Source organism: Oratosquilla oratoria, chromosome 5 (assembly GCF_046742065.1).
Source record: "Oratosquilla oratoria isolate Oo_2021 chromosome 5, ASM4674206v1, whole genome shotgun sequence".
Taxonomy (NCBI): Eukaryota; Metazoa; Arthropoda; class Malacostraca; order Stomatopoda; family Squillidae; genus Oratosquilla; species Oratosquilla oratoria.
Genome location: NC_134781.1, coordinates 4,701,645 through 4,721,480, shown reverse-complemented (window position 1 = coordinate 4,721,480; position 19,836 = coordinate 4,701,645). Strand labels below are relative to the sequence as shown.

General features: G+C 44.3%; 1 protein-coding gene across 2 annotated transcripts in view; it reads left to right on the top strand.

The window, feature by feature from the left end:
• Positions 1 to 3,777: 3,777 nt before the first annotated feature.
• Tsp74F (Tetraspanin 74F) overlaps positions 3,778 to 19,836 on the top strand; it is a 50,706-nt gene continuing 34,647 nt past the window's right edge. The window contains exon 1 of one of the 2 annotated variants that reach the window (XM_076184848.1): positions 3,778 to 3,890. The gene's annotated coding sequence lies outside the window, so the exon portion shown is untranslated. Of the gene's footprint in view, positions 3,969 to 19,836 lie in introns of both variants that reach the window. The other variant, XM_076184849.1, reaches the window with a different exon arrangement.

The window sequence follows — 19,836 nt, the reverse complement described above, 5'->3', positions numbered from 1 at the left end:
GACATAATTACAGTGCATCTAAATTTGCACAAGTAACAACTTATATATATATATATATATATATACATACTGTATATATATATATATATATATATATATATATACTGTATATATATATATACTGTATATATACATATATATATATATATATATATATATATACTATATATATATATATATATATATATATATATATATATATATATATATCGTGTGCGTGTGCGCGCGCGCGCATAGATATGATTAAATGTGTTTATTCCTTTATTTCATCTAAGTTTCTGCGTAAGACCTCGCTATGAAAAATATAAAAAAAATATTGTCGGCCTGATTTGTCCAATGTATGTACGTCACTATGTATTGTATATATATACATATATATATATATATATATATATATATATGTATGTATATATATATATATATATAATCTATACAGGCATGTATACATATACGTGTATTACTGTACGTCTATGTAAGTATTTATGTATGCACGTATTCATGTATGTACATCTTCGAATGCATTAAGTATATGTATTATATTGCTCTATGTGCGTGCATGTGTGTGTATGCTTATATTTATGTATGTATGTCCGTATGTGCACATGTACTTTTGTTTATGTAGCTACACAAATATAAGTACCGATATGTACGTGTAGATATGACACTATGAATTAAGTCCAACGGTTAAACAACACACCTTTACCTCAATTAGTGAGAATGACATCAACTAACAAAGAGGAAATTCGCCCAGGCAGAGCCAAAACAAAGAACCAGCGAAGCGAAACACATCATGATCATGGCGGCGAAAGTAGTAACCAGGGCTGCAAAAATGACCCAAATTACTTACCCAGACAGACGAGATTCCTTGGCGAGATGATTTTCCAGAATACACTAATAATAACACTCATTAGTTCTTCTTTGCATTATGTATCAACATGATGCATTTGTAAAACACAAATAATGATTAAACTGTTTGTAATTGATTACATTTTGCCACTACATTTTTTCGCGTCGACCTATTTCGTCAAGTCCCACCCGTTATGACGTCATAACGTATTTCGTCCGATGTCGACATTTAAATATCTGCTAAAGAACTAAAATCAATGCATGATAGAAAAATTCGAATCGAGAACCAAAATCCATATACATTGTTTATATTCCTATATTACTACATCCTAATTAATTCGTTTGTCTACTTGGTTTAACAAAAACAGGTGAAAATTTGTAAACATGAACTAAAGACACAGAAATTTATATCAAATTGGACACAAAGCACCAAAATTAATTAAAAGTGTAAAATTATAGAAATATCCTCTACATTTTTTCTGGCAACAATCACGAAAATTTTGTTATTATATTTATTCCGCCCCCTTTTTTCAAATAAAGGTTACTATGTTGAATATGTAGAACCGAGTAAAGGAATAAGTTATAATACGTCCTTCTACTGTGTGTGTGTCTGTACGTGCGTGCGTGTGTGTGCACGTGTGATCACACGTACGCACATTTTGTTCTCCACATATCCTCCTAAAGAAATCAAGTAATACATTCACTTTTTCCCTTTCCTTTTTGTCTTCATTTTTTTTTTCAAATTAAGAATGCTATTCTTGTACTTTTTCTGTTCCCTAGCCATCAAGCACCAATGCTATTTTTTTTAACTACTTCCCTTTTTTTCAAACTAATTTCTTTTTCGTTTGTCCTTGGCTACCAAGGCTTAGTGGAGTTTTTATCCCCAACTTACCACAATTACAATAAAAGTGTGAATTGTCGGAATGAAAATAAATTGCCTGTGACATCTGCGTTGTATATGTGTTCACACACAGACACACACACACACACACACACACGCGCGCGCGCGCGCGCGCGCACACACACATATATATATATATATATATATATATATATATATATATATATATATATATACAGAGTAACGACCCGAAGCGCAGCGGTACCGAAATAATTTCGGCCCTGGGCAGGATTCGAACCAAGAACTGCGGGCCACTATGGTGGCAGTTCAGCGCTCTACCAACTACGCCACCCAATCGTGTGTGTGTGTGTGTGTGTGTGTGTGTGTGTGTGTGTGTGTGTGTGTGTGTGTGTGTGTGTGTGTGTGTGTGTGTGTGTGTGTGTGTGTGTGTGTGTGTGTGTGTGTGTGTGTGTGTGTGTGTGTGTGTGTGTGTGTGTGTGTGTGTGTGTGTGTGTGTGTGTGTGTGTGTGTGTTGGGGGGGGAGGGCTTTTTGTATACGACTATTTCTGCTTTTTACGACTTTTTTTTCTCGACGACCAATCCTAGCCAAGTCAGTAATATTTGAACGACTAAGCATATATTTCCTCACCTTATTATTCATACGTTAGAAAAGGTCAACATCAATATATATAGATATTTTTTCAGATTTTTAATGGCAACATCGATTTGCGTCGAGTCGCTTGGAAACGACGCGAATATCTTTGCTGCTGCGTTCCACACCCGTTTTCTTTACAATAAACTCTCATGCTGGAATGCCTGCCAATTGATTATTTCGTTTATTTGTGTAGTTACCTGTGTCTGTGGTTGATGATCTGTTTGAATTATTGTTTTTATCATTGTCATCATCATCTTTATTATTATTATTATTGTTATCATTATTATTATCATTATTATCATTTTTGTTATGATTATTTTTATTGTTATTTTTATTATTATTATTATTATTATTATTATTATTATTATTATTATTATTATTATTATTATTATTATTATTATTATTATTATCATTATTATTATTATTATTATTATTATTATTATTATTATTATTATTATCATTATCATTATCATTATTATTATCATCATCATCATCATAATTATTATTATAACAATGTTTATTGGCCGGACCATGTTAGTTCGGGTAATAGTACCGAGTGGATATAGTGTCATTAATTTTAATATCGATCTTTTCCGTGCTTTTCAGTGGATTGAATGAAATTAGGGCCTGAAAGCCTTTGGCCCCTGTTACCTTTGTGACAAAGGTTCAAAGGACTTTTGTAGAGGACAAAGGCCTTCGTTAAAGGACAGGCGATAACTAGCCACCGACGCCATTTGCATATAATCAGATCGACCACATATTTATTTCTCAGTCACCAAATAGAATCTACGGTGATCAATTATTGTGTGTGTGTGTGTGTGTGTGTTTACACGTTCGACTCCATACGTATTTCCCTCGCATCCCTTACCTACCCAATTACTATCTTGCAAGTTCTTTTTTAATAAAATATTGATGGAACTTGTTCTTATGCAGATTCGAAATGGCAAGACTAAACTTGAACGATCTGTGCAATCAAAACTGAACTAAAAAATTATAAATGTGCGTGGTCTGCATATTCATAGCAGCGTTGAAGTTCGTTATTCCCAATCTCCACTTTATGGTCTTATATATAGCCCTAATTCATTTCTGCACTTTAATTACAGGTGACCGTACTGAGGTTATCGATAATATACTTTGCTTATATCAGCGTACGCATAAAAGAGGGAAATAAAATGACGTTATTTCAGTGATTACAAGTATGGTTGTATGGTTCCTGAAATTACATACTCTATCATATATTTACAGTCTATAATTTTAGTCTTCCTGAACGACGAAAAAGATAACTTCAGATATTTGCCACCATTTCTATTGCTAGAAGGTCCTCGTTCTCGAGTTATAATTAGAAAATAGAAATAAATCAACACATTTCTTCTGCCTTTGCAACCACCGCCATGTTTTTACGTCTGGCAGCGTCGTCGGCCACAGCGTCTGGCAGCGTCGTTGGTAGGAGCTAGTCTACGTGAACTATCGCGATTTCTGGGTCAGTTTGGTTTGTGAAGAGGTGGGACGTAGATCCACTAACGGATAATACAACCCATTCCTTTGAGAGTAAGTGGCCAGAGAATGTCCATGACATATTAGTTCGCCAGTGAGCAAGAGGACGTCTGTGATAAGCTGTGCTTCCATGTGCGTGTCCATATTGTGTACAAACCTCAACCTGTTCTCCATAATAATGCATTTGTGGATCTTTCGGCGATGTGGCTCAACCGATGGTCACAAGTGTGGCAAGTCGCCTCTCCAAGAGGTGGAATTTGAATTTTCTGTGTTGCATTGTCCATTTCCAGAGGAGAGGTAGTGTGCATGTGTTTTGTTTTGTTGAGCTCCACGGAGTTTGTGTTTTTTAATTCTCCGTCTTACAAGATGATGTGTTCTCGTGCCTGGACTGGTTCAGTGCATGAGCCGAACTGGAAACTACCCCGTTTTGAACAATGTGACGTGCTTGTAACACTCGTACGCGTTGAACAGCATCGAGTGTTCAGACATAAGCTGGTGAAGTGTTCACATTCCGTTGGGGGTGAAGTTGACTGTTCGATGTGAATTGTGAGGATGTGTTTGAGCAGTTGTAAATTTTAAGGTTATGATTGCGAATGGACGTGTCGGGTGTTTGATCGCAGTATTCCCATAGTCGTCCTGGAATGCCCCGACCTGGCACCCCTACGGCCCAGCGTCCCTACTGTAATGCCATATTGTGGTCACTTTTTTTTTTATCGTGGTCATAGCATAACATACCTGGAGTGCCAACTATTGTAGTCCAAAAGTTATTTATATCGCCGCTAGGGGGAGATCTGGGTGAGCAGTCGCCGGCACAATGGGACTTGTGCCACCACTAACGTATTTTAACGACACTTGCCGAACATCGGCCCAATTAGGCGAGTGGGCGTGGCGTGCATCTGGGGGGGGGGGGAAATTCGCTCTTCGTCGGTGCGCATTGATGAGAACATTAACGCCAACGTCAAATAACCGAATTGATTTTCATGGTCCACTACAGGATCGGACTGTTCTCCGGGCAGACGACACAGCGTAGTTTCAACACAAATGTAAATTATCGTATAATAATGGGACCTCGCACGGTCGATATTGACCAAGGCCCATATAGTATAGACCTTGGATATTGACGAGAGGCATATTGTCAATCCTCGTAGTGTCGAGTACCTATGACGTATTCTCGTTACTATCCAAAGACATCACTAAATGTTTTTAAATAGTATTTGGAATAATTTTGGCACTGCCAGCATAGAAAAAAATAGAATACTTAAATAGATACGCAACAGATGCCGTAGATTATGTAACTTAATGAAACCCAATTACTCTTCAGAAATAGTTACCATAAATTCCTATTTGTGGGAAAAAATGTAGTTCTTGTACATCCCTTACCCTTGTGGTGCCGATGGGTTTACGCATAGATGAATAAAATCGCCTGGCGACAGCTACAATAAGAGGGAAATGTTCCACGTGGTACGGAAGGGGATATTAGCGTTTCCTGGATGAGAACATGGGAACACTGAAACTTAATCTATCTTGTACGTTTTGGCTGCCGCCGGGCAATTTTATTCAGTCGATCTGAAACCATCCCATCCCATCCCTGGGGGTCGCATGAAGAATCGTCACCCTAGAACGCCCACATGAAGAATAGTCACCCCAGTACGCCGAATATCAAGAGTGGAATAAATATTAGGTTAGTTTCAATGAGGGTTATGTTTGTCATCGACTTGTACAACCGAAGAATCGTAAACTCAGGATGGCCGACATGAAGAATTGTGACACTAGGATAGCACACATGAAGAATTGTCACACTAGGATAGCGCACATAAAGATTGGTCACCCTAGGATAGCCCACATGAAGAATTGTCACACTAGGGTAGCCCACATGAAGAATTGTCACGCTGTCGAAGTATGGGGTGAAGATTCTTCGTGTGCTCCCATCCTGGCGATGGTTTGCTTATATCTTAACCGCAATCTTAACTAGGATTTTTTCAACTAATCCCATAGTCCTTCAACCCTAATCTGTTTCTCTGGGTGGGGGCGGGGGTGCCACGGAGACGAATAAAATCGATTTGCGGTACCTAGAATATTATGATATACTCGGTATGGGTATAGATGGGCTTATGATCATCGCTACTGACTGGGTGGGAATAGGGGGGAACCGAAAGTGGTGGTACTTTGAGGACTATGCCACGGGAGACCCCCACATCCTCCCCCCACCCAACCCGAGTTCTATTCCTCTCGCCTGAAAGAAACGAGGAGTCTTCTTTCATGACGGCAGCAGCGAAATGCTAAGCGTTTACAAATCGTCGCCGACATTTTCGGCTACTTTGAGGCTTCATAAATGTCATGTTTTGCTAAAAGTACATGTGTAATAACTGGACGTGTATGTGCGCAGTGTTGCTCGTTTACAAAATTCGGAATAAAATTTGGCAAACCTTGGTGACGACTAGTAAACGTTGGTGTGGGTGGGTGGTTGTTGGAGGACGCCCCTAGACTAGTGCGCCGAAGTGTGGATATTAACTCGTGCAACGCTATACGAGTGTCTGAACCAGATTACGTGTTTTGGAAGAGCATCGATTCGTCGATATTTATGTATTGTTTTATTTGTTCATTTGTAATTTCATGTTGACTGTACTTCGGAATTTTGATGACGAAGAACATAAACACTGAATCGTAATCACTCCTAACGTTCCGTTCCAAAAGGAACTACTTCAGAGAGTGAATAAAGAAAATGGAGATGGGGTGGTTATGTGCTTGGCGGGATCATCATGTGGGACGTCTGGAGAAAGGTCACTCGTGAGGCTCCAGTGCTTTAGTATACATTACCTTTCAATTATTATTATTCTTTTAATTTCAATTCCATCCCGAGACAGTAGCACGGGAATGATAATTGGCAGATTTGCCAGTGTAGACAGTGAGACTGTCACTGATGTAAGAAGATTTTCCCCCTTTTACTGGGTCGTTTTTTAAAACGGGGTGAACGTTCACCTGTTTTGATTTTCAAAGCCCCATTCAATACCATATCATTTGAGCCCGTAGTCCTCAATTATTGTAATCTTGATACTGTGGTTGAAAACTACGCACCGATGTAATTCTGGAGTTAATTATTCTTAAAAAAAGTATAGATAACGTCATTTTTTTCTGTGTTGGAGGGAGGGGACGCTAAGTGGATGTGTACAATAGTATCTTTGCCCTCGCCCTCCTCTTCCCTCTCCCTCTTTTTCTTCCTTTCTCTTTCTGATTCTTCCTCTTTATCCCCCTTTCTTTTTCCCACCCCCTCTCTATTTATATTTCTTTCTATATTTGTATATTTCTCTCCATATCTCGACCTCTGTACCCCTACCTCTCTCTCCCTCTTTCTACCTCTCCTTCCGTCTTCTTTCTCCCTCCCCCTCTCCCTCACCCTATATATATATTTCTATATTTGTATATTTCTCTATATCTATACCTCTCTACCCCTACCCCTCTCTCTACCTCTTTCTTCCCTCTTCCTCCTCCCTCTCCTTCCCTCTTCCTCTTCCCTCTCCTTCCCTCTCGCCCCCTCCCCCTCTCCCCTCTACCTCCCCCCCCTCTACCTCCCCCCCTCTCTCTCTCTCTCTCTCTCTCTCTCATATATCGATATATTAGTTCCGCGTAGTGGTTGCGCGGCAGGAGTTCCAGGCAAGCCCTCGTCTCAATGATTCCCGGCTTTAATTGGAATTGGAATCGGGGACGTGGTAGTGGGTGAGTGGACGGGGGTTGAGGCCTGTGTCTGACAAGGGGTCAGTAGGGAGTGGGGAGGGGGGGGAGATCTGTACAGCTCAACTGCACAGCGATCAGAGTTCGAGTCTCACCCAGGGGTGATAAGCTCGTCAATGCTGCACTGCGAGCTGGGACTCAAATTCTGATGGTCAAAATGTGTGTGTGTCTGTGTGTCGGTCGGTCCGTCCGTCCGGCCGTGGGTCTAAGGCCACAGCACTACCCATTAATCAGGCTTTATAACGAGTTCTGAGCTCTCTTCTGGGTGGGTAATAGCTGTCCAACACGTGATCAAAGACAGTGGTGAGTGAATCATGGGGACCTATGAGGGAACGACGTGGAGACGATGGGCACGTTCGAAACAGACGAGATCCCAAGTCCGGAAGAGGAACGGGGTGGGGGTGGGGGGCACAAGGCGCCATGCGAATAACACGTAAAAATCGTTTTTAAGAATCTTGTGACCGTGAGCCTGGCGAGGTGGTGGGGCGATCCCCATGAAGAAATTATTGAACTTCTTGATGTGTGTAGGAAGTCCGTCTTGGTGGCCTGGGGAGCGCAGAAGAAACGTGTATAAATAACCATTGATTTCCGGAAATGAAAAATTTGCAACCTTTAGGAATTTCATCCTGGCTAACAGCAAATCAATTCATCCAGGTTAAAAAAACAAAAAAAAAACAGGAAGTATTGGAATAGCATTAGAATGGGTATATAGCAACGTAGTTAATCATTCAGACGGGCGGAGATAGTGAAAAGGGCCATGCAGTAGAGTTTAGGCTCTCTGGGTTGTTCCACATTTGATATCCGTACACCTAACAGGAATTATTTAAGGTTTGCAGACCCTACAACTGCAAAGAGGCAAGTGATTAACGATAGTCCTGCATCTTTGAGAGGCGGTGGTGAGGAGCCTACGCCACGAGGCGCTGAGCAATTGCTGCCGAAGCAGTCACCTTTGCCCTATCGGCTTCAGGGACTGTTGCGGCAGACAAGTCACTGTTGTGAATCTGAGAGGCGTGCAAGTCTCGAACCAACTTTTCCGATGACGCCACTTGTGGACATTTCGTTTGAGAGGAAAATTTTAAACCACAGTTTCCCAACCCAAGAGTTTTTCCTGGGGTCGGCAAGACGTATGTTATTTTATTTATTTATTTTATTTTATTTTATTCTTTTTTTTCCAAAAGGATACGATTTCAATATAATAACTGATGTTAACACGTTTACAAATAGGTTAGTGGAGTCGCGATCATATGATCATGTTGGGGTCGCCTGAAAAAAAAAAAGTTGGGAAAAGCTGTTCTTAAATTTGTAATGAACAACTTTGCTCTGCTGTAGGCTTTCATTTTTTTTTTTTTTTTCGAACGTTTTCATTTTTTAAATTATCTTGAGGCGCATGCTATCGACGGTCGGTGTTAATAAGGCGATACATCAATTCGATCGTTCATCAATAACGCGACATTTCGTGCCGTTATAACGTCATTGTGACGTCATGATTAAGTTCAAGGTCCCTCGTATACATTACCAAAATAATGTTTCCAGCGCACGAAGTTTTCAACCGTTCATCAAATTAATGATCTGAATTTAACCAGAAAGAGATGGTGCATGAAGTTTCGACTGGACCTGTCGAACTAAGGCTCCGAATTTATCCAGATTGTCAGATATCGCTAGAAGTTCGGACAGTTTCGTAAATGAACCTCAGAGTGCCAACTTTGATGTTCGATCTTGTGACTTGTGAGCAAGGGGAGGCACGCACTAACAGGGTAGAGTTATTTGATTACTTCTTTTTTTTGTAATATTGCTCCCTTTTCCCAACCCTCAAGCCAGCGGGCCTGTTGTAGGGAAGTAAAAACTCGTTCGCTAGTGAGGGAGTGCCACGGGGGTTACAAAAATAGCCTGGTGGGTGCCAGATAAGTGCCGCTGTGTGTGTGTGTATACGTGTGTGTGTGTGTGTGTGTGTGTGTGTGTGTTTATATACTAATGTATATACTATGTAATGTTGTCTAGAGTTTCACTGCCTAGAAAGAGAACGGATAGGTGAGAATAGTGTTTAAGATGTACACAGTGGGTTATGCAATGCTGTTCAAAAGGGTGAACGGAAGCGTCCTGGACGTAAATGTGTTTGGAGGGAAAACAGCGGAATTTCTTGTCTGGTGGAAGATAGCTTAGTAGTGGATGTAAGCAGAAACAAGGGAAGTGGAGAGTTACTTAAAATAAGTAACGTAAGGATGAATATCAGAACCTGAGATATTGAATGTAATGAAAGGGGGATTTAGGAGAAGAGAAAGAATGTAGTTGTTACAAGGAGGAAATGCTAAAAGGTACAATAAGTAAATGGGATGAAAAAGGATGGGGACCGAAAGAATCTCGGTGAATGGTGAAACGAGTGGCGGTAGTATCTGAAAAGAGGCGGTGGACGGTTGGAAAGAAATGAAGCGTAGATAACAAAGAGTGGAATCGAAGCGTGAAATGAAGAGGCCAAGAGAAGAGCGGACGTAAGGCAGGGTGAGGTTTTCGGAAGAGAATGCGAAGCTGCGAGGGTAAAGGGAGTATGTGGGCAGTTAAAGGGAGCACATGGTCAGTTAAAGGGAACACATGATCAGTTAAAGGGAGCACATGGTCAGTTAAAGGGAGCACATGGTCAGTTAAAGGGAGCACATGGTCAGTTAAAGGGAGCACATGGTCAGTTAAAGGGAGCACATGGTCAGTTAAAGGGAGCACATGGTCAGTTAAAGGGAGCACATGGTCAGTTAAAGGGAGCACATGGTCAGTTAAAGGGAGCACATGGTCAGTTAAAGGGAGCACATGGTCAGTTAAAGGGAGCACATGGTCAGTTAAAGGGAGCACATGGTCAGTTAAAGGGAGCACATGGTCAGTTAAAGGGAGCACATGGTCAGTTAAAGGGAAAGAAAGCTGAGGCGGAGATGGGAAGAGTACTTCAAGGCGTTGCTGAATGATGACGGGGAGGTTTTGATTGTGGTGATGTTGAGAAATGATAGAATAATTAATGGGACAAGAGAATAACCAGGCTAATGCAAAAGAGGAGGTAAAAGTAGCATCGGAAAAAATGGAGGTATCTGACGTAGATAGACATCATGTGGAGTTTAGCAAAAGGTGTGGAAGTAATAGTGGATTGGCTAAAGTTGTTAAACGCGTGTCGATGGGAAATGTGCTTCGATGGATTGCAGGAATGTATATACAGTGTATAAAATGGGTAAAGTTGTTAATGCAGCAGTAAGTTCAGAGGGATCGTTGGTTAGTAACGTGTATACATGGTGTTGCTTCGAGAATAGAACAGATTGCTTGGGGAATACCAGAATGGAACCTGATTCTGACGTCATGGAAGAGGACTAGGGCGAGAAGGTAAGATGTCAAGACGTGGTTTATTATTCTTTTTAATGGGGGTTCGTATGGACTTTGACATGTATGATAGGGTTGACAAAATTTCTGGGGAGTTTTGCAAATATATGGAGTAGGGGAAGTGCGTACCGAGAATAGTGTAAAGGAATTAGTGTGGGACTACGTCAGGTTTGTGATGTCGCCATAGTTGTTCAACGTGCATATTGACGGAAAAGTAGACGCAAGTGTATGACAACTGTTTTGATTGGATGGACATAGGAAGTGACCCAGTTTTCTTTTTATGGGGCAGGGGCTTGAACAAGGGTGATGTAGGCAATGTATAAAGGGCCCCATTCACGACAACGATTTTCAACCCCAACCCAGATTTCGAACATGGTCTGGGTTGGAGTTGTGGTTGGCGGCTTCGCCACTCACTGCAACAACCAATTGTTCAAATTTTCGCAGTTGATCCGCAGTTCTATTGTGATAAGATGTCTGATCTCGACTCTGACGATCTTTTAGATATTGCTTCTTTTTTTTTTTTTTTTAGAGGCAGATAGAAAGTGCAAAAAAAAGTCAAAATGGTAAGTCTTGGCTTCAAAAAAGAAACAAGCTATCCCATATTCAATTATTAGAGAAACTGAGACAAGAGCCTAAAGACTATATGAACTATTTAAGAATGGATGAATCCACAATTTTTAGAAATTCTGTCCTTGGTTACCAATCATGAAAAAAAAACAGGATACGATGATGAGGAAGGCTATTACACCTCATGAACGTCTCGTATGTACATTACGATTTCTAGCAACAGGGAGGTCATATGAAGACCTCAAATTTTCCTCCATACAGTTCTTAACGAGCCAATTTTTTTTAACTACATCATCACGCGTAGCTGCGGGGTTTACTTCCTTAAATTTTGAAACGAGTATTTCATAAGCATTGTTTCTCATCATTTTATTTGAGTATTCTTTACTTTCAACTTTCCACAGGCATGGATGTTGACGGTATATCTCAATAATCTCTCTTACGAAATATTTGCTGTACGCTTCCATTTTTTTACTTGGGTAGCACAACTACAGCTACAAGCGCACGGTACGAGAATTTGGGCACAAGTGATAGATTTGGTTGTCCGCACCCACTCACCATACCAACCCCAACACAGACATGAAGCTCCGCCCACAAAATATCAGGAAAATCTAAACGACTCCAACTCCAACCACGACCTGCAAATCGCGGTTGCGATGTAGGTTGTTGGAGCCCATACACGAGAAAATTTGGTCTGGGTTGGGGCTGGAAATCTGGGTTGGGGTTGAAAATCGTTGTCGTGAATGGGGCCCTTAAGGGTAAGACTCGTAGTAATGGAATTAGATTGGACAAATTTAGGTGTAAGAAGGAAATAGCCAAGAACTGGTTTACCAGTAGTGAGCGCTGAAACAATTCGTTTTACGAGAAGATGAAATCTTTATGGGTAGAGATGGAAGGTAGTGAGGGACATTGAACTTCCTAGTGTAGCCTGTGTAGGCCTTATGGTCTCTTGCATTCTCCTCCATTCTTGTTTTTAAGTTCCTGATAACACTGAACATGTGCAACTAGGCAGAAACAAGCGCAGAGATGCATTGCAGTGGAGTCCGTCAGGTTGCGGTGGGGGTGGGGAGCGGGGTGAGTTTGATACGACACCTGATGTGCGTGTCGGATCTTAGTGATCTGTGACGTAATTATAGTTCCCAGGCGAGGAGAAAACTCACTCTGTATGAATGAGATTCTCTTAATAACGGTCATTTGTCGTCGTGCGGTACAGATGACGTAACGAGGTGTTATCTTGTGTTCATTATTTCATCCATTCGTTTGTGTTGTTTATTTTATTAGACCCTGTGTATCTAATTTGTTTTTTGTTCTTGGTTATTTAATTGTTTATATTTGTGAAGGTTTGTCAGTTCTATTCATTTATGTTTTTAAACATGATGCACGGGAAAAGCGAAAAAAAATGTTAGTTACGTTTTCCTCGGTGCTATTATCGCTAAATGATGATCGTTCATGCCTCAGTGATGATCGGCCTACGGATTTCTAGAGCAATAATTCTTTGTTTTTGAATGTTGTTTTGCTTCGAGCTGCGAAGTACGTGGCTGCTGATCATTTTAACTGAACCTACAAAGAAAGCGTTGACCCAAATGTGATTATGATGTCAGGAGGTAGGAGGCACGTCACCCGCCATTGGCAGTAGTAAGAGGAGGCATAAAAATCCCACCGAGCAAAACGGACCTTAAGCTGCAGTAATCCTCTCGGCCTCTTAATCCTCCATCCCACTCCCCCCACCGATCTTTCGACTTGATTCCACTACTTACCACGTCTGACAACATTGCCCACAGCGTGTCTGGTTCTCGCTAGACGAGACCTCGTACAGTATGTATCCCATTTTCGATATGGCGTCTGGAAAAAAAAGCCCCCCTAGAAAAAATACCTGAGGCAGCACTTAGCCCTGCGAGTAAACTCTTTTTATAGATCACTTGGCTGACCGTCACAGGTCCTCCGGTTGGCACTTTCACCATGGCATCTCGAGAAGAGTGCCACGAGAGAGCCGCCGCCGCCCTTCTCTTGAACCAGCGGTGAACTCGTACGTACACACACACACACACACACACACACACACACACACACACACACACACACACACACACACACACACACACACACACACGTACACACACACACACGTACACACACACACACGTACACACACACACACACGTACACACACACACACACGTACACACACACACACACGTACACACACACACACGTACACACACACACACGTACACACACGTACACCACACACACGTACACCACACACACGTACACCACACACACGTACACCACACACACGTACACCACACACACGTACACCACACACACGTACACCACACACACGTACACCACACACACGTACACCACACACACACACACGCACACGTACGCACACACGTGTACACACACACACACACACACACACACACACACCTCTCTCCCCCTCTCCCTCTCCCTCTCTCTCTCTCTAAGTTCTTTCACTTTATCTCGTCTTCCATTTTTTTTATTCTCTCATTCATTTTTATCCCTTCCTACCTCGTCTGCCTTTATTCCTCCTCCCCTCCCACACTTCCCTCCACTTATCGCGTTATTTGTCCTCTTATCTCTCCCAACCCTCGTGCTTTTACGCCTATCATCCTCCTCCTCCCCGTCTTCCCTCCTGCCCGTCTTCCCTCCTGCCCGTCTTCCCTCCTGCCCGTCTTCCCTCCTGCCCGTCTTCCCTCCTGCCCGTCTTCCCTCCTGCCCGTCTTCCCTCCTGCCCGTCTTCCCTCCTGCCCGTCTTCCCTCCTGCCCGTCTTCCCTCCTGCCCGTCTTCCCTCCTGCCCGTCTTCCCTCCTGCCCGTCTTCCCTCCTGCCCGTCTTCCCTCCTGCCGTTCTTCCCCTCCTCCACCTCTGCCCGTCTTCCCTCCTCCTGCCCGTCTTCCCTCCTCCTGCCCGTCTTCTTTCCCTCCTCCTGCCCGTCTTCCCTCCTCCTGCCCGTCTTCCCTCTCCTCCTGCCCGTCTTTCCCTCCTCCCTGCCCGTCCTTTCCCTCCTCCTGCCCGTCTTCCCTCCTCCTGCCCCGTCTTCCCTCCTCCTCCTGCCCGTCTTCCCCCCCCCCCCCCTCCCTCCTGCCGTTCTTCCCTCCTGCCGTTCTTCCCTCCTGCCGTTCTTCCCTCCTGCCGTTCTTCCCTCCTGCCGTTCTTCCCTCCTGCCGTTCTTCCCTCCTGCCCGTCTTCCCTCCTGCCCGTCTTCCCTCCTGCCCGTCTTCCCTCCTCCTCTCCTCTCCCTCCTTCCTCCCTTCTCCTCTCCCTCCTTCCTCCCTTCTCCTCTCCCTCTTTCCTCCCTTCTCCTCTCCCTCTTTCCTCCCTTCTCCTCTCCCTCTTTCCTCCCTTCTCCTCTCCCTCTTTCCTCCCTTCTCCTCTCCCTCTTTCCTCCCTTCTCCTCTCCCTCCTTCCTCCCTTCTCCTCTCCCTCCTTCCTCCCTTCTCCTCTCCCTCCTTCCTCCCTTCTCCTCTCCCTCCTTCCTCCCTTCTCCTCTCCCTCCTTCCTCCCTTCTCCTCTCCCTCCTTCCTCCCTTCTCCTCTCCCTCCTTCCTCCCTTCTCCTCTCCCTCCTTCCTCCCTTCTCCTCTCCCTCCTTCCTCCCTTCCCTTCCTCCCTTCTCCTCTCCCTCCTTCCTCCCTTCTCCTCTCCCTCCTTCCTCCCTTCTCCTCTCCCTCCTTCCTCCCTTCTCCTCTCCCTCCTTCCGCCCTTCTCCTCTCCCTCCTTCCGCCCTTCTCCTCTCCCTCCTTCCGCCCTTCTCCTCTCCTTCCTTCCTCCCTCCTACTCTCCCTCCCCTCCTTCCTCCCTCCTACTCTCCCTCCCCTCCTTCCTCCCCTCCTTCCTCCCCTCCCCTCCCCTCCTTCCTCCCCTCCCCTCCTTCCTCCCCTCCCCTCCTTCCTCCCCTCCCTCCTCTCCCTCCCTTCCCTCCTTCCTCCCTTCTCCTCTCCCTCCTTCCTCCCTTCTCCTCTCCCTCCCCTCCTTCCTCCCTTCTCCTCTCCCCCTCCCCTCCTCTCCTCTCCTCCCTTCTCCTCTCCCTCCCCTCCTCCCCTCCCTTCTCCTCTCCCTCCCCTCCTTCCTCCCCTCTTCTTCCCTTCCTCCTTTCCTCCTCTCCCTCCCCCTCCTTCCTCCCCTCTTCTTCCCTCCCTCCTTTCCTCCTCTCCCTCCCCTCCTTCCTCCTCTCCCTCCCCTCCCTCCTCTCCCTCCCCTCCCTCCTCTTTCCCTCCCTCCTCTCCCTCCTACTCCTCTACCTCCCCTCCCTCCTCCTCCTCTCCCTCCGCCTCCCTCCTCCTCCTCTCTCCCCCTCTTCCCTCCCTCCCCTCCCTCCCCTCCTCCCCTCCCTCCCTCCTCTCCCTCCCTCCGTCCCTCCTCTCCCTCCTCTTCTCCCTCCTCCCTATTTCCCTCTCCCTCTTTCCCTCACTCCCTCTTTCCCTCACTCCCCCTTTCCCTTTCACCTCCCTTTCCCATCTTTCCTCTTCCTCCCTTTCCATCTCTTTCCCCTCCATTTCCCTCCTTTTCCTCCTCTTTCCCCTCCTCCCTTTCCCCCTCTTTCCCTCTTTTTCCTTTCTCTTTTCCTTTCACTTTTCCTCTTTTCACTCTTTTCCTTTCTCTTCACTCTTTTCCTCTTTCTCTCCCTCTTTTCCTCTTTCTCTCCCTCTTTCCCTCTTTTTCCTTTCTCTTTTCATCTTTCACTTTTCCTTTCTCTTCCTTTCACTTTTCCTCTTTCTCTCCCTCTTTTCCTTTCCCTCTTTTTTCCTCTTTCCCTCTTTTCCTCTTTCCCTCTTTTCCTCTTTTTTCCTCTTCCTCTTTCCCTCTTTTTTCCTCTTCCTCTTTCCCTCTTTTTCCTCTTTCCCCCCCTCTCCCTCTTTCCCCCCCTCTCCCTCTTTCCCCTCTCCCTCTTTCCCCTCTCCCTCTCTTTCCCCTCTCCCTCTCTTTCCCCTCTCCCTCTCTTTCCCCTCTCCCTCTCTTTCCCCCTCTCCCTCTCTTTCCCCCTCTCCCTCTCTTTCCCCCTCTCCCTCTCTTTCCCCCTCTCCCTCTTTTTCCCTCTCCCTTTTTCCCTCTCCCTTTTTCCCTCTCTCCCTCTTTTTCCCTCTCTCCCTCTTTTTCCCTCTCTCCCTCTTTTTCCCTCTCTCCCTCTTTTTCCCTCTCTCCCTCTTTTTCCCTCTCTCCCTCTTTTTTCCTTTCCCTCTTTTTCCCTCTCTCCCTCTTTTTCCCTCTCTCCCTCTTTTTCCCTCTCTCCCTCTTTTTCCCCCTCTCCCTCTCTTTTCCCCCTCTCCCTCTCTTTTCCCCCTCTCCTCTCCTCTTTCTTTTCCCCTCTCTCCTCTCTCTTTTCCCCCTCCTCCCTCTCTTTTTCCCCCTCTCCCTCCTCTTTTCCCCCTCTCCCTCTCTTTTCCTTCCCCCGCTCTCCCTCTCTTTTCCCTCTCCCCCTCTCTTTTTCCCTTCCCTCTCCCTCTCTTTTTCCCTTCCCTCTCCCTCTCTTTTTCCCCCTCTCCCTCTCTCTTTTCCCCCCTCTCCCTCTTTTCCCCCCTCTCCCTCGTTTCCTCCTTCTCCATCTTTTCCCCCCTCTCCCTCTTTTACCCCTCTTCCTCTTTTCCCTCTCGCTCTTTTCCCCCTCTCCCTCTTTTCCACCCTCTCCCTCTTTTCCCCCTCTTCCTCTTTTCCCCCTCTCCCTCTTTTCCCCCCTCTCCCTCTTTTCCCCCCTCTCCCTTTCTTTTTCCCCCCTCTCCCTCTCTTTTCCCCCCCCTCCTCCCTCTCTTTTCCCCTCTCCCCTCTCTTTTCCCCTCTCCCTCTCTTTTCCCCCTCTCCCTCTCTTTTCCCCTCTCCCTCTCTTTTCCCCTCTCCCTCTCTTTTCCCCTCTCCCTCTCATTTCCTGTTTTCTTCTTTTGCCTCTTTTCCTGTTTATTTCTTTTGCCTCTTTTCCTGTTTATTTCTTTTGCCTCTTTTCCTGTTTTCTTTTGCCTCTTTTCCTGTTTTCTTTTGCCTCTTTTCCTGTTTTCTTCTTTTGCCTCTTTTCCTGTTTTCTTCTTTTGCCTCTTTTCCTGTTTTCTTCTTTTGCCTCTTTTCCTGTTTTCTTCTTTTGCCTCTTTTCCTGTTTTCTTCTTTTGCCTCTTTTCCTGTTTTCTTCTTTTGCCTCTTTTCCTGTTTTCTTCTTTTGCCTCTTCCTGTTTTCTTCTTTTGCTTCTTTTCCTGTTTTCTTCTTTTGCTTCTTTTCCTATTTCCCTCTTTTGCCTCTTTTCCTATTTCCCTCTTTTGCCTCTTTTCCTATTTCCCTCTTTTGCCTCTTTTCCTATTTCCCTCTTTTGCCTCTTTTCCTATTTCCCTCTGCCTCTTTTCCTATTTCCCTCTGCCTCTTTTCCTATTTCCCTCTGCCTCTTTTCCTATTTCTCTCTGCCTCTTTTCCTATTTCTCTCTGCCTCTTTTCCTATTTCTCTCTGCCTCTTTTCCTATTTCTCTCTGCCTCTTTTCCTATTTCTCTCTGCCTCTTTTCCTATTTCTCTCTGCCTCTTTTCCTATTTCTCTCTGCCTCTTTTCCTATTTCTCTCTGCCTCTTTTCCTATTTCTCTCTGCCTCTTTCCCTATTTCTCTCTGCCTCTTTCCCTATTTCTCTCTGCCTCTTTCCCTATTTCTCTTTTTTGCCTTTCCCTATTTCTTTTTTGCCTTTCCCTATTTCTCTTTTTTGCCTTTCCCTATTTCTCTTTTTTGCCTCTTTTCCTATTTCTTTTTTTGCCTCTTTTCCTATTTCTCTTTTTTGCCTCTTTTCCTATTTCTTTTTTTGCCTCTTTTCCTATTTCTTTTTTTGCCTCTATTTCTCTCTTGCCTCTTTTCCTATTTCTCTTTTGCCTCTTTTCCTATCTCTCTTTTGCCTCTTTTCCTATCTCTCTTTTGCCTCTTTTCCTATCTCTCTTTTGCCTCTTTTCCTATCTCTCTTTTGCCTCTTTTCCTATTTCTCTCTTTTGCCTATTTTCCTATTTCTCTTTTGCCTCTTTTCCCATTTCTCTCTTTTGCCTCTTCCTATTTCTCTCTTTTGCCTCTTCCTATTTCTCTTTTGCCTCTTTTCCTATTTCCCTCTTTTGCCTCTTTTCCTATTTCCCTCTTTTGCCTCTTTTCCTATTTCCCTCTTTTGCCTCTTTTCCTATTTCCCTCTGCCTCTTCCTATTTCCCTCTTTTGCCTCTTCCTATTTCCCTCTTTTGCCTCTTTTCCTATTTCCCTCTGCCTCTTTTCCTATTTCTCTGCCTCTTTTCCTATTTCTCTATGCCTCTTTTCCTATTTCTCTATGCCTCTTTTCCTATTTCTCTATGCCTCTTTTCCTATTTCTCTATGCCTCTTTTCCTATTTCTCTATGCCTCTTTTCCTATTTCTCTATGCCTCTTTTCCTATTTCTCTATGCCTCTTTTCCTATTTCTCTTGCCTCTTTTCCTATTTCTCTTTGCCTCTTTTCCTATTTCTCTTTGCCTCTTTTCCTATTTCTCTTTTGACTCTTCCTATTTCTCTTTGCCTCTTTTCCTATTTCTCTTTGCCTCTTTTCCTATTTCTCTCTTTTGACTCTTCCTATTTCTCTCTTTTGACTTTTCCTATTTCTCTTTTGCCTCTTTTCCTATTTCTCTCTTGCCTCTTTTCCTATTTCTCTCTTGCCTCTTTTCCTATTTCTCTCTTGCCTCTTTTCCTATTTCTCTCTTGCCTCTTTTCCTATTTCTCTTTTCCTCTTTTCCTATTTCTCTTTTCCTCTTTTCCTATTTCTCTTTTCCTCTTTCCCTTTTTCTCTTTTCCTCTCCCACTCTCTCTCACTCCTCTCCTCTTCCTCTTTTCCTCTCCTTTCCTCACTCACTCTTTTCCTCTTTTCCTCACTCTCTTCATTCCCCTCTTTTCCTCACTCTTCTTTCCCCTCTTTTCCCTCTCCCGTCTCTTTCCCTGTCTTTCAGCCTCTCCCTAGCTTTCCCTAGTTTCCCTATTTCAATTTCCCCTCTTCCTTCCCTCTGTCCCCTACGCTCATTTCCCTCTTCTCCCTATCTTCCCCCTTCACTCTTACCCCTATTCCCCTCTCTTCCCCCTCTTTTCTCCACTTCCCCCCTCTTTTCTCCACTTCCACCCTCTTTTCTCCACTTCCACCCTCTTTTCTCCACTTCCACCCTCTTTTCTCCACTTCCCCCCTCTTTTCTCCACTTCCCCCTCTTTTCTCCACTTCCCCCCTCTTTTCTCCACTTCCCCCTCTTTTCTCCACTTCCACCCTCTTTTCTCCACTTCCACCCTCTTTTCTCCACTTCCTCCTCTTTCTCCACGTCCACCCTCTTTTCTCCACTTCCCCCCTCTTTTCTCCACTTCCCCCCTCTTTTCTCCACTTC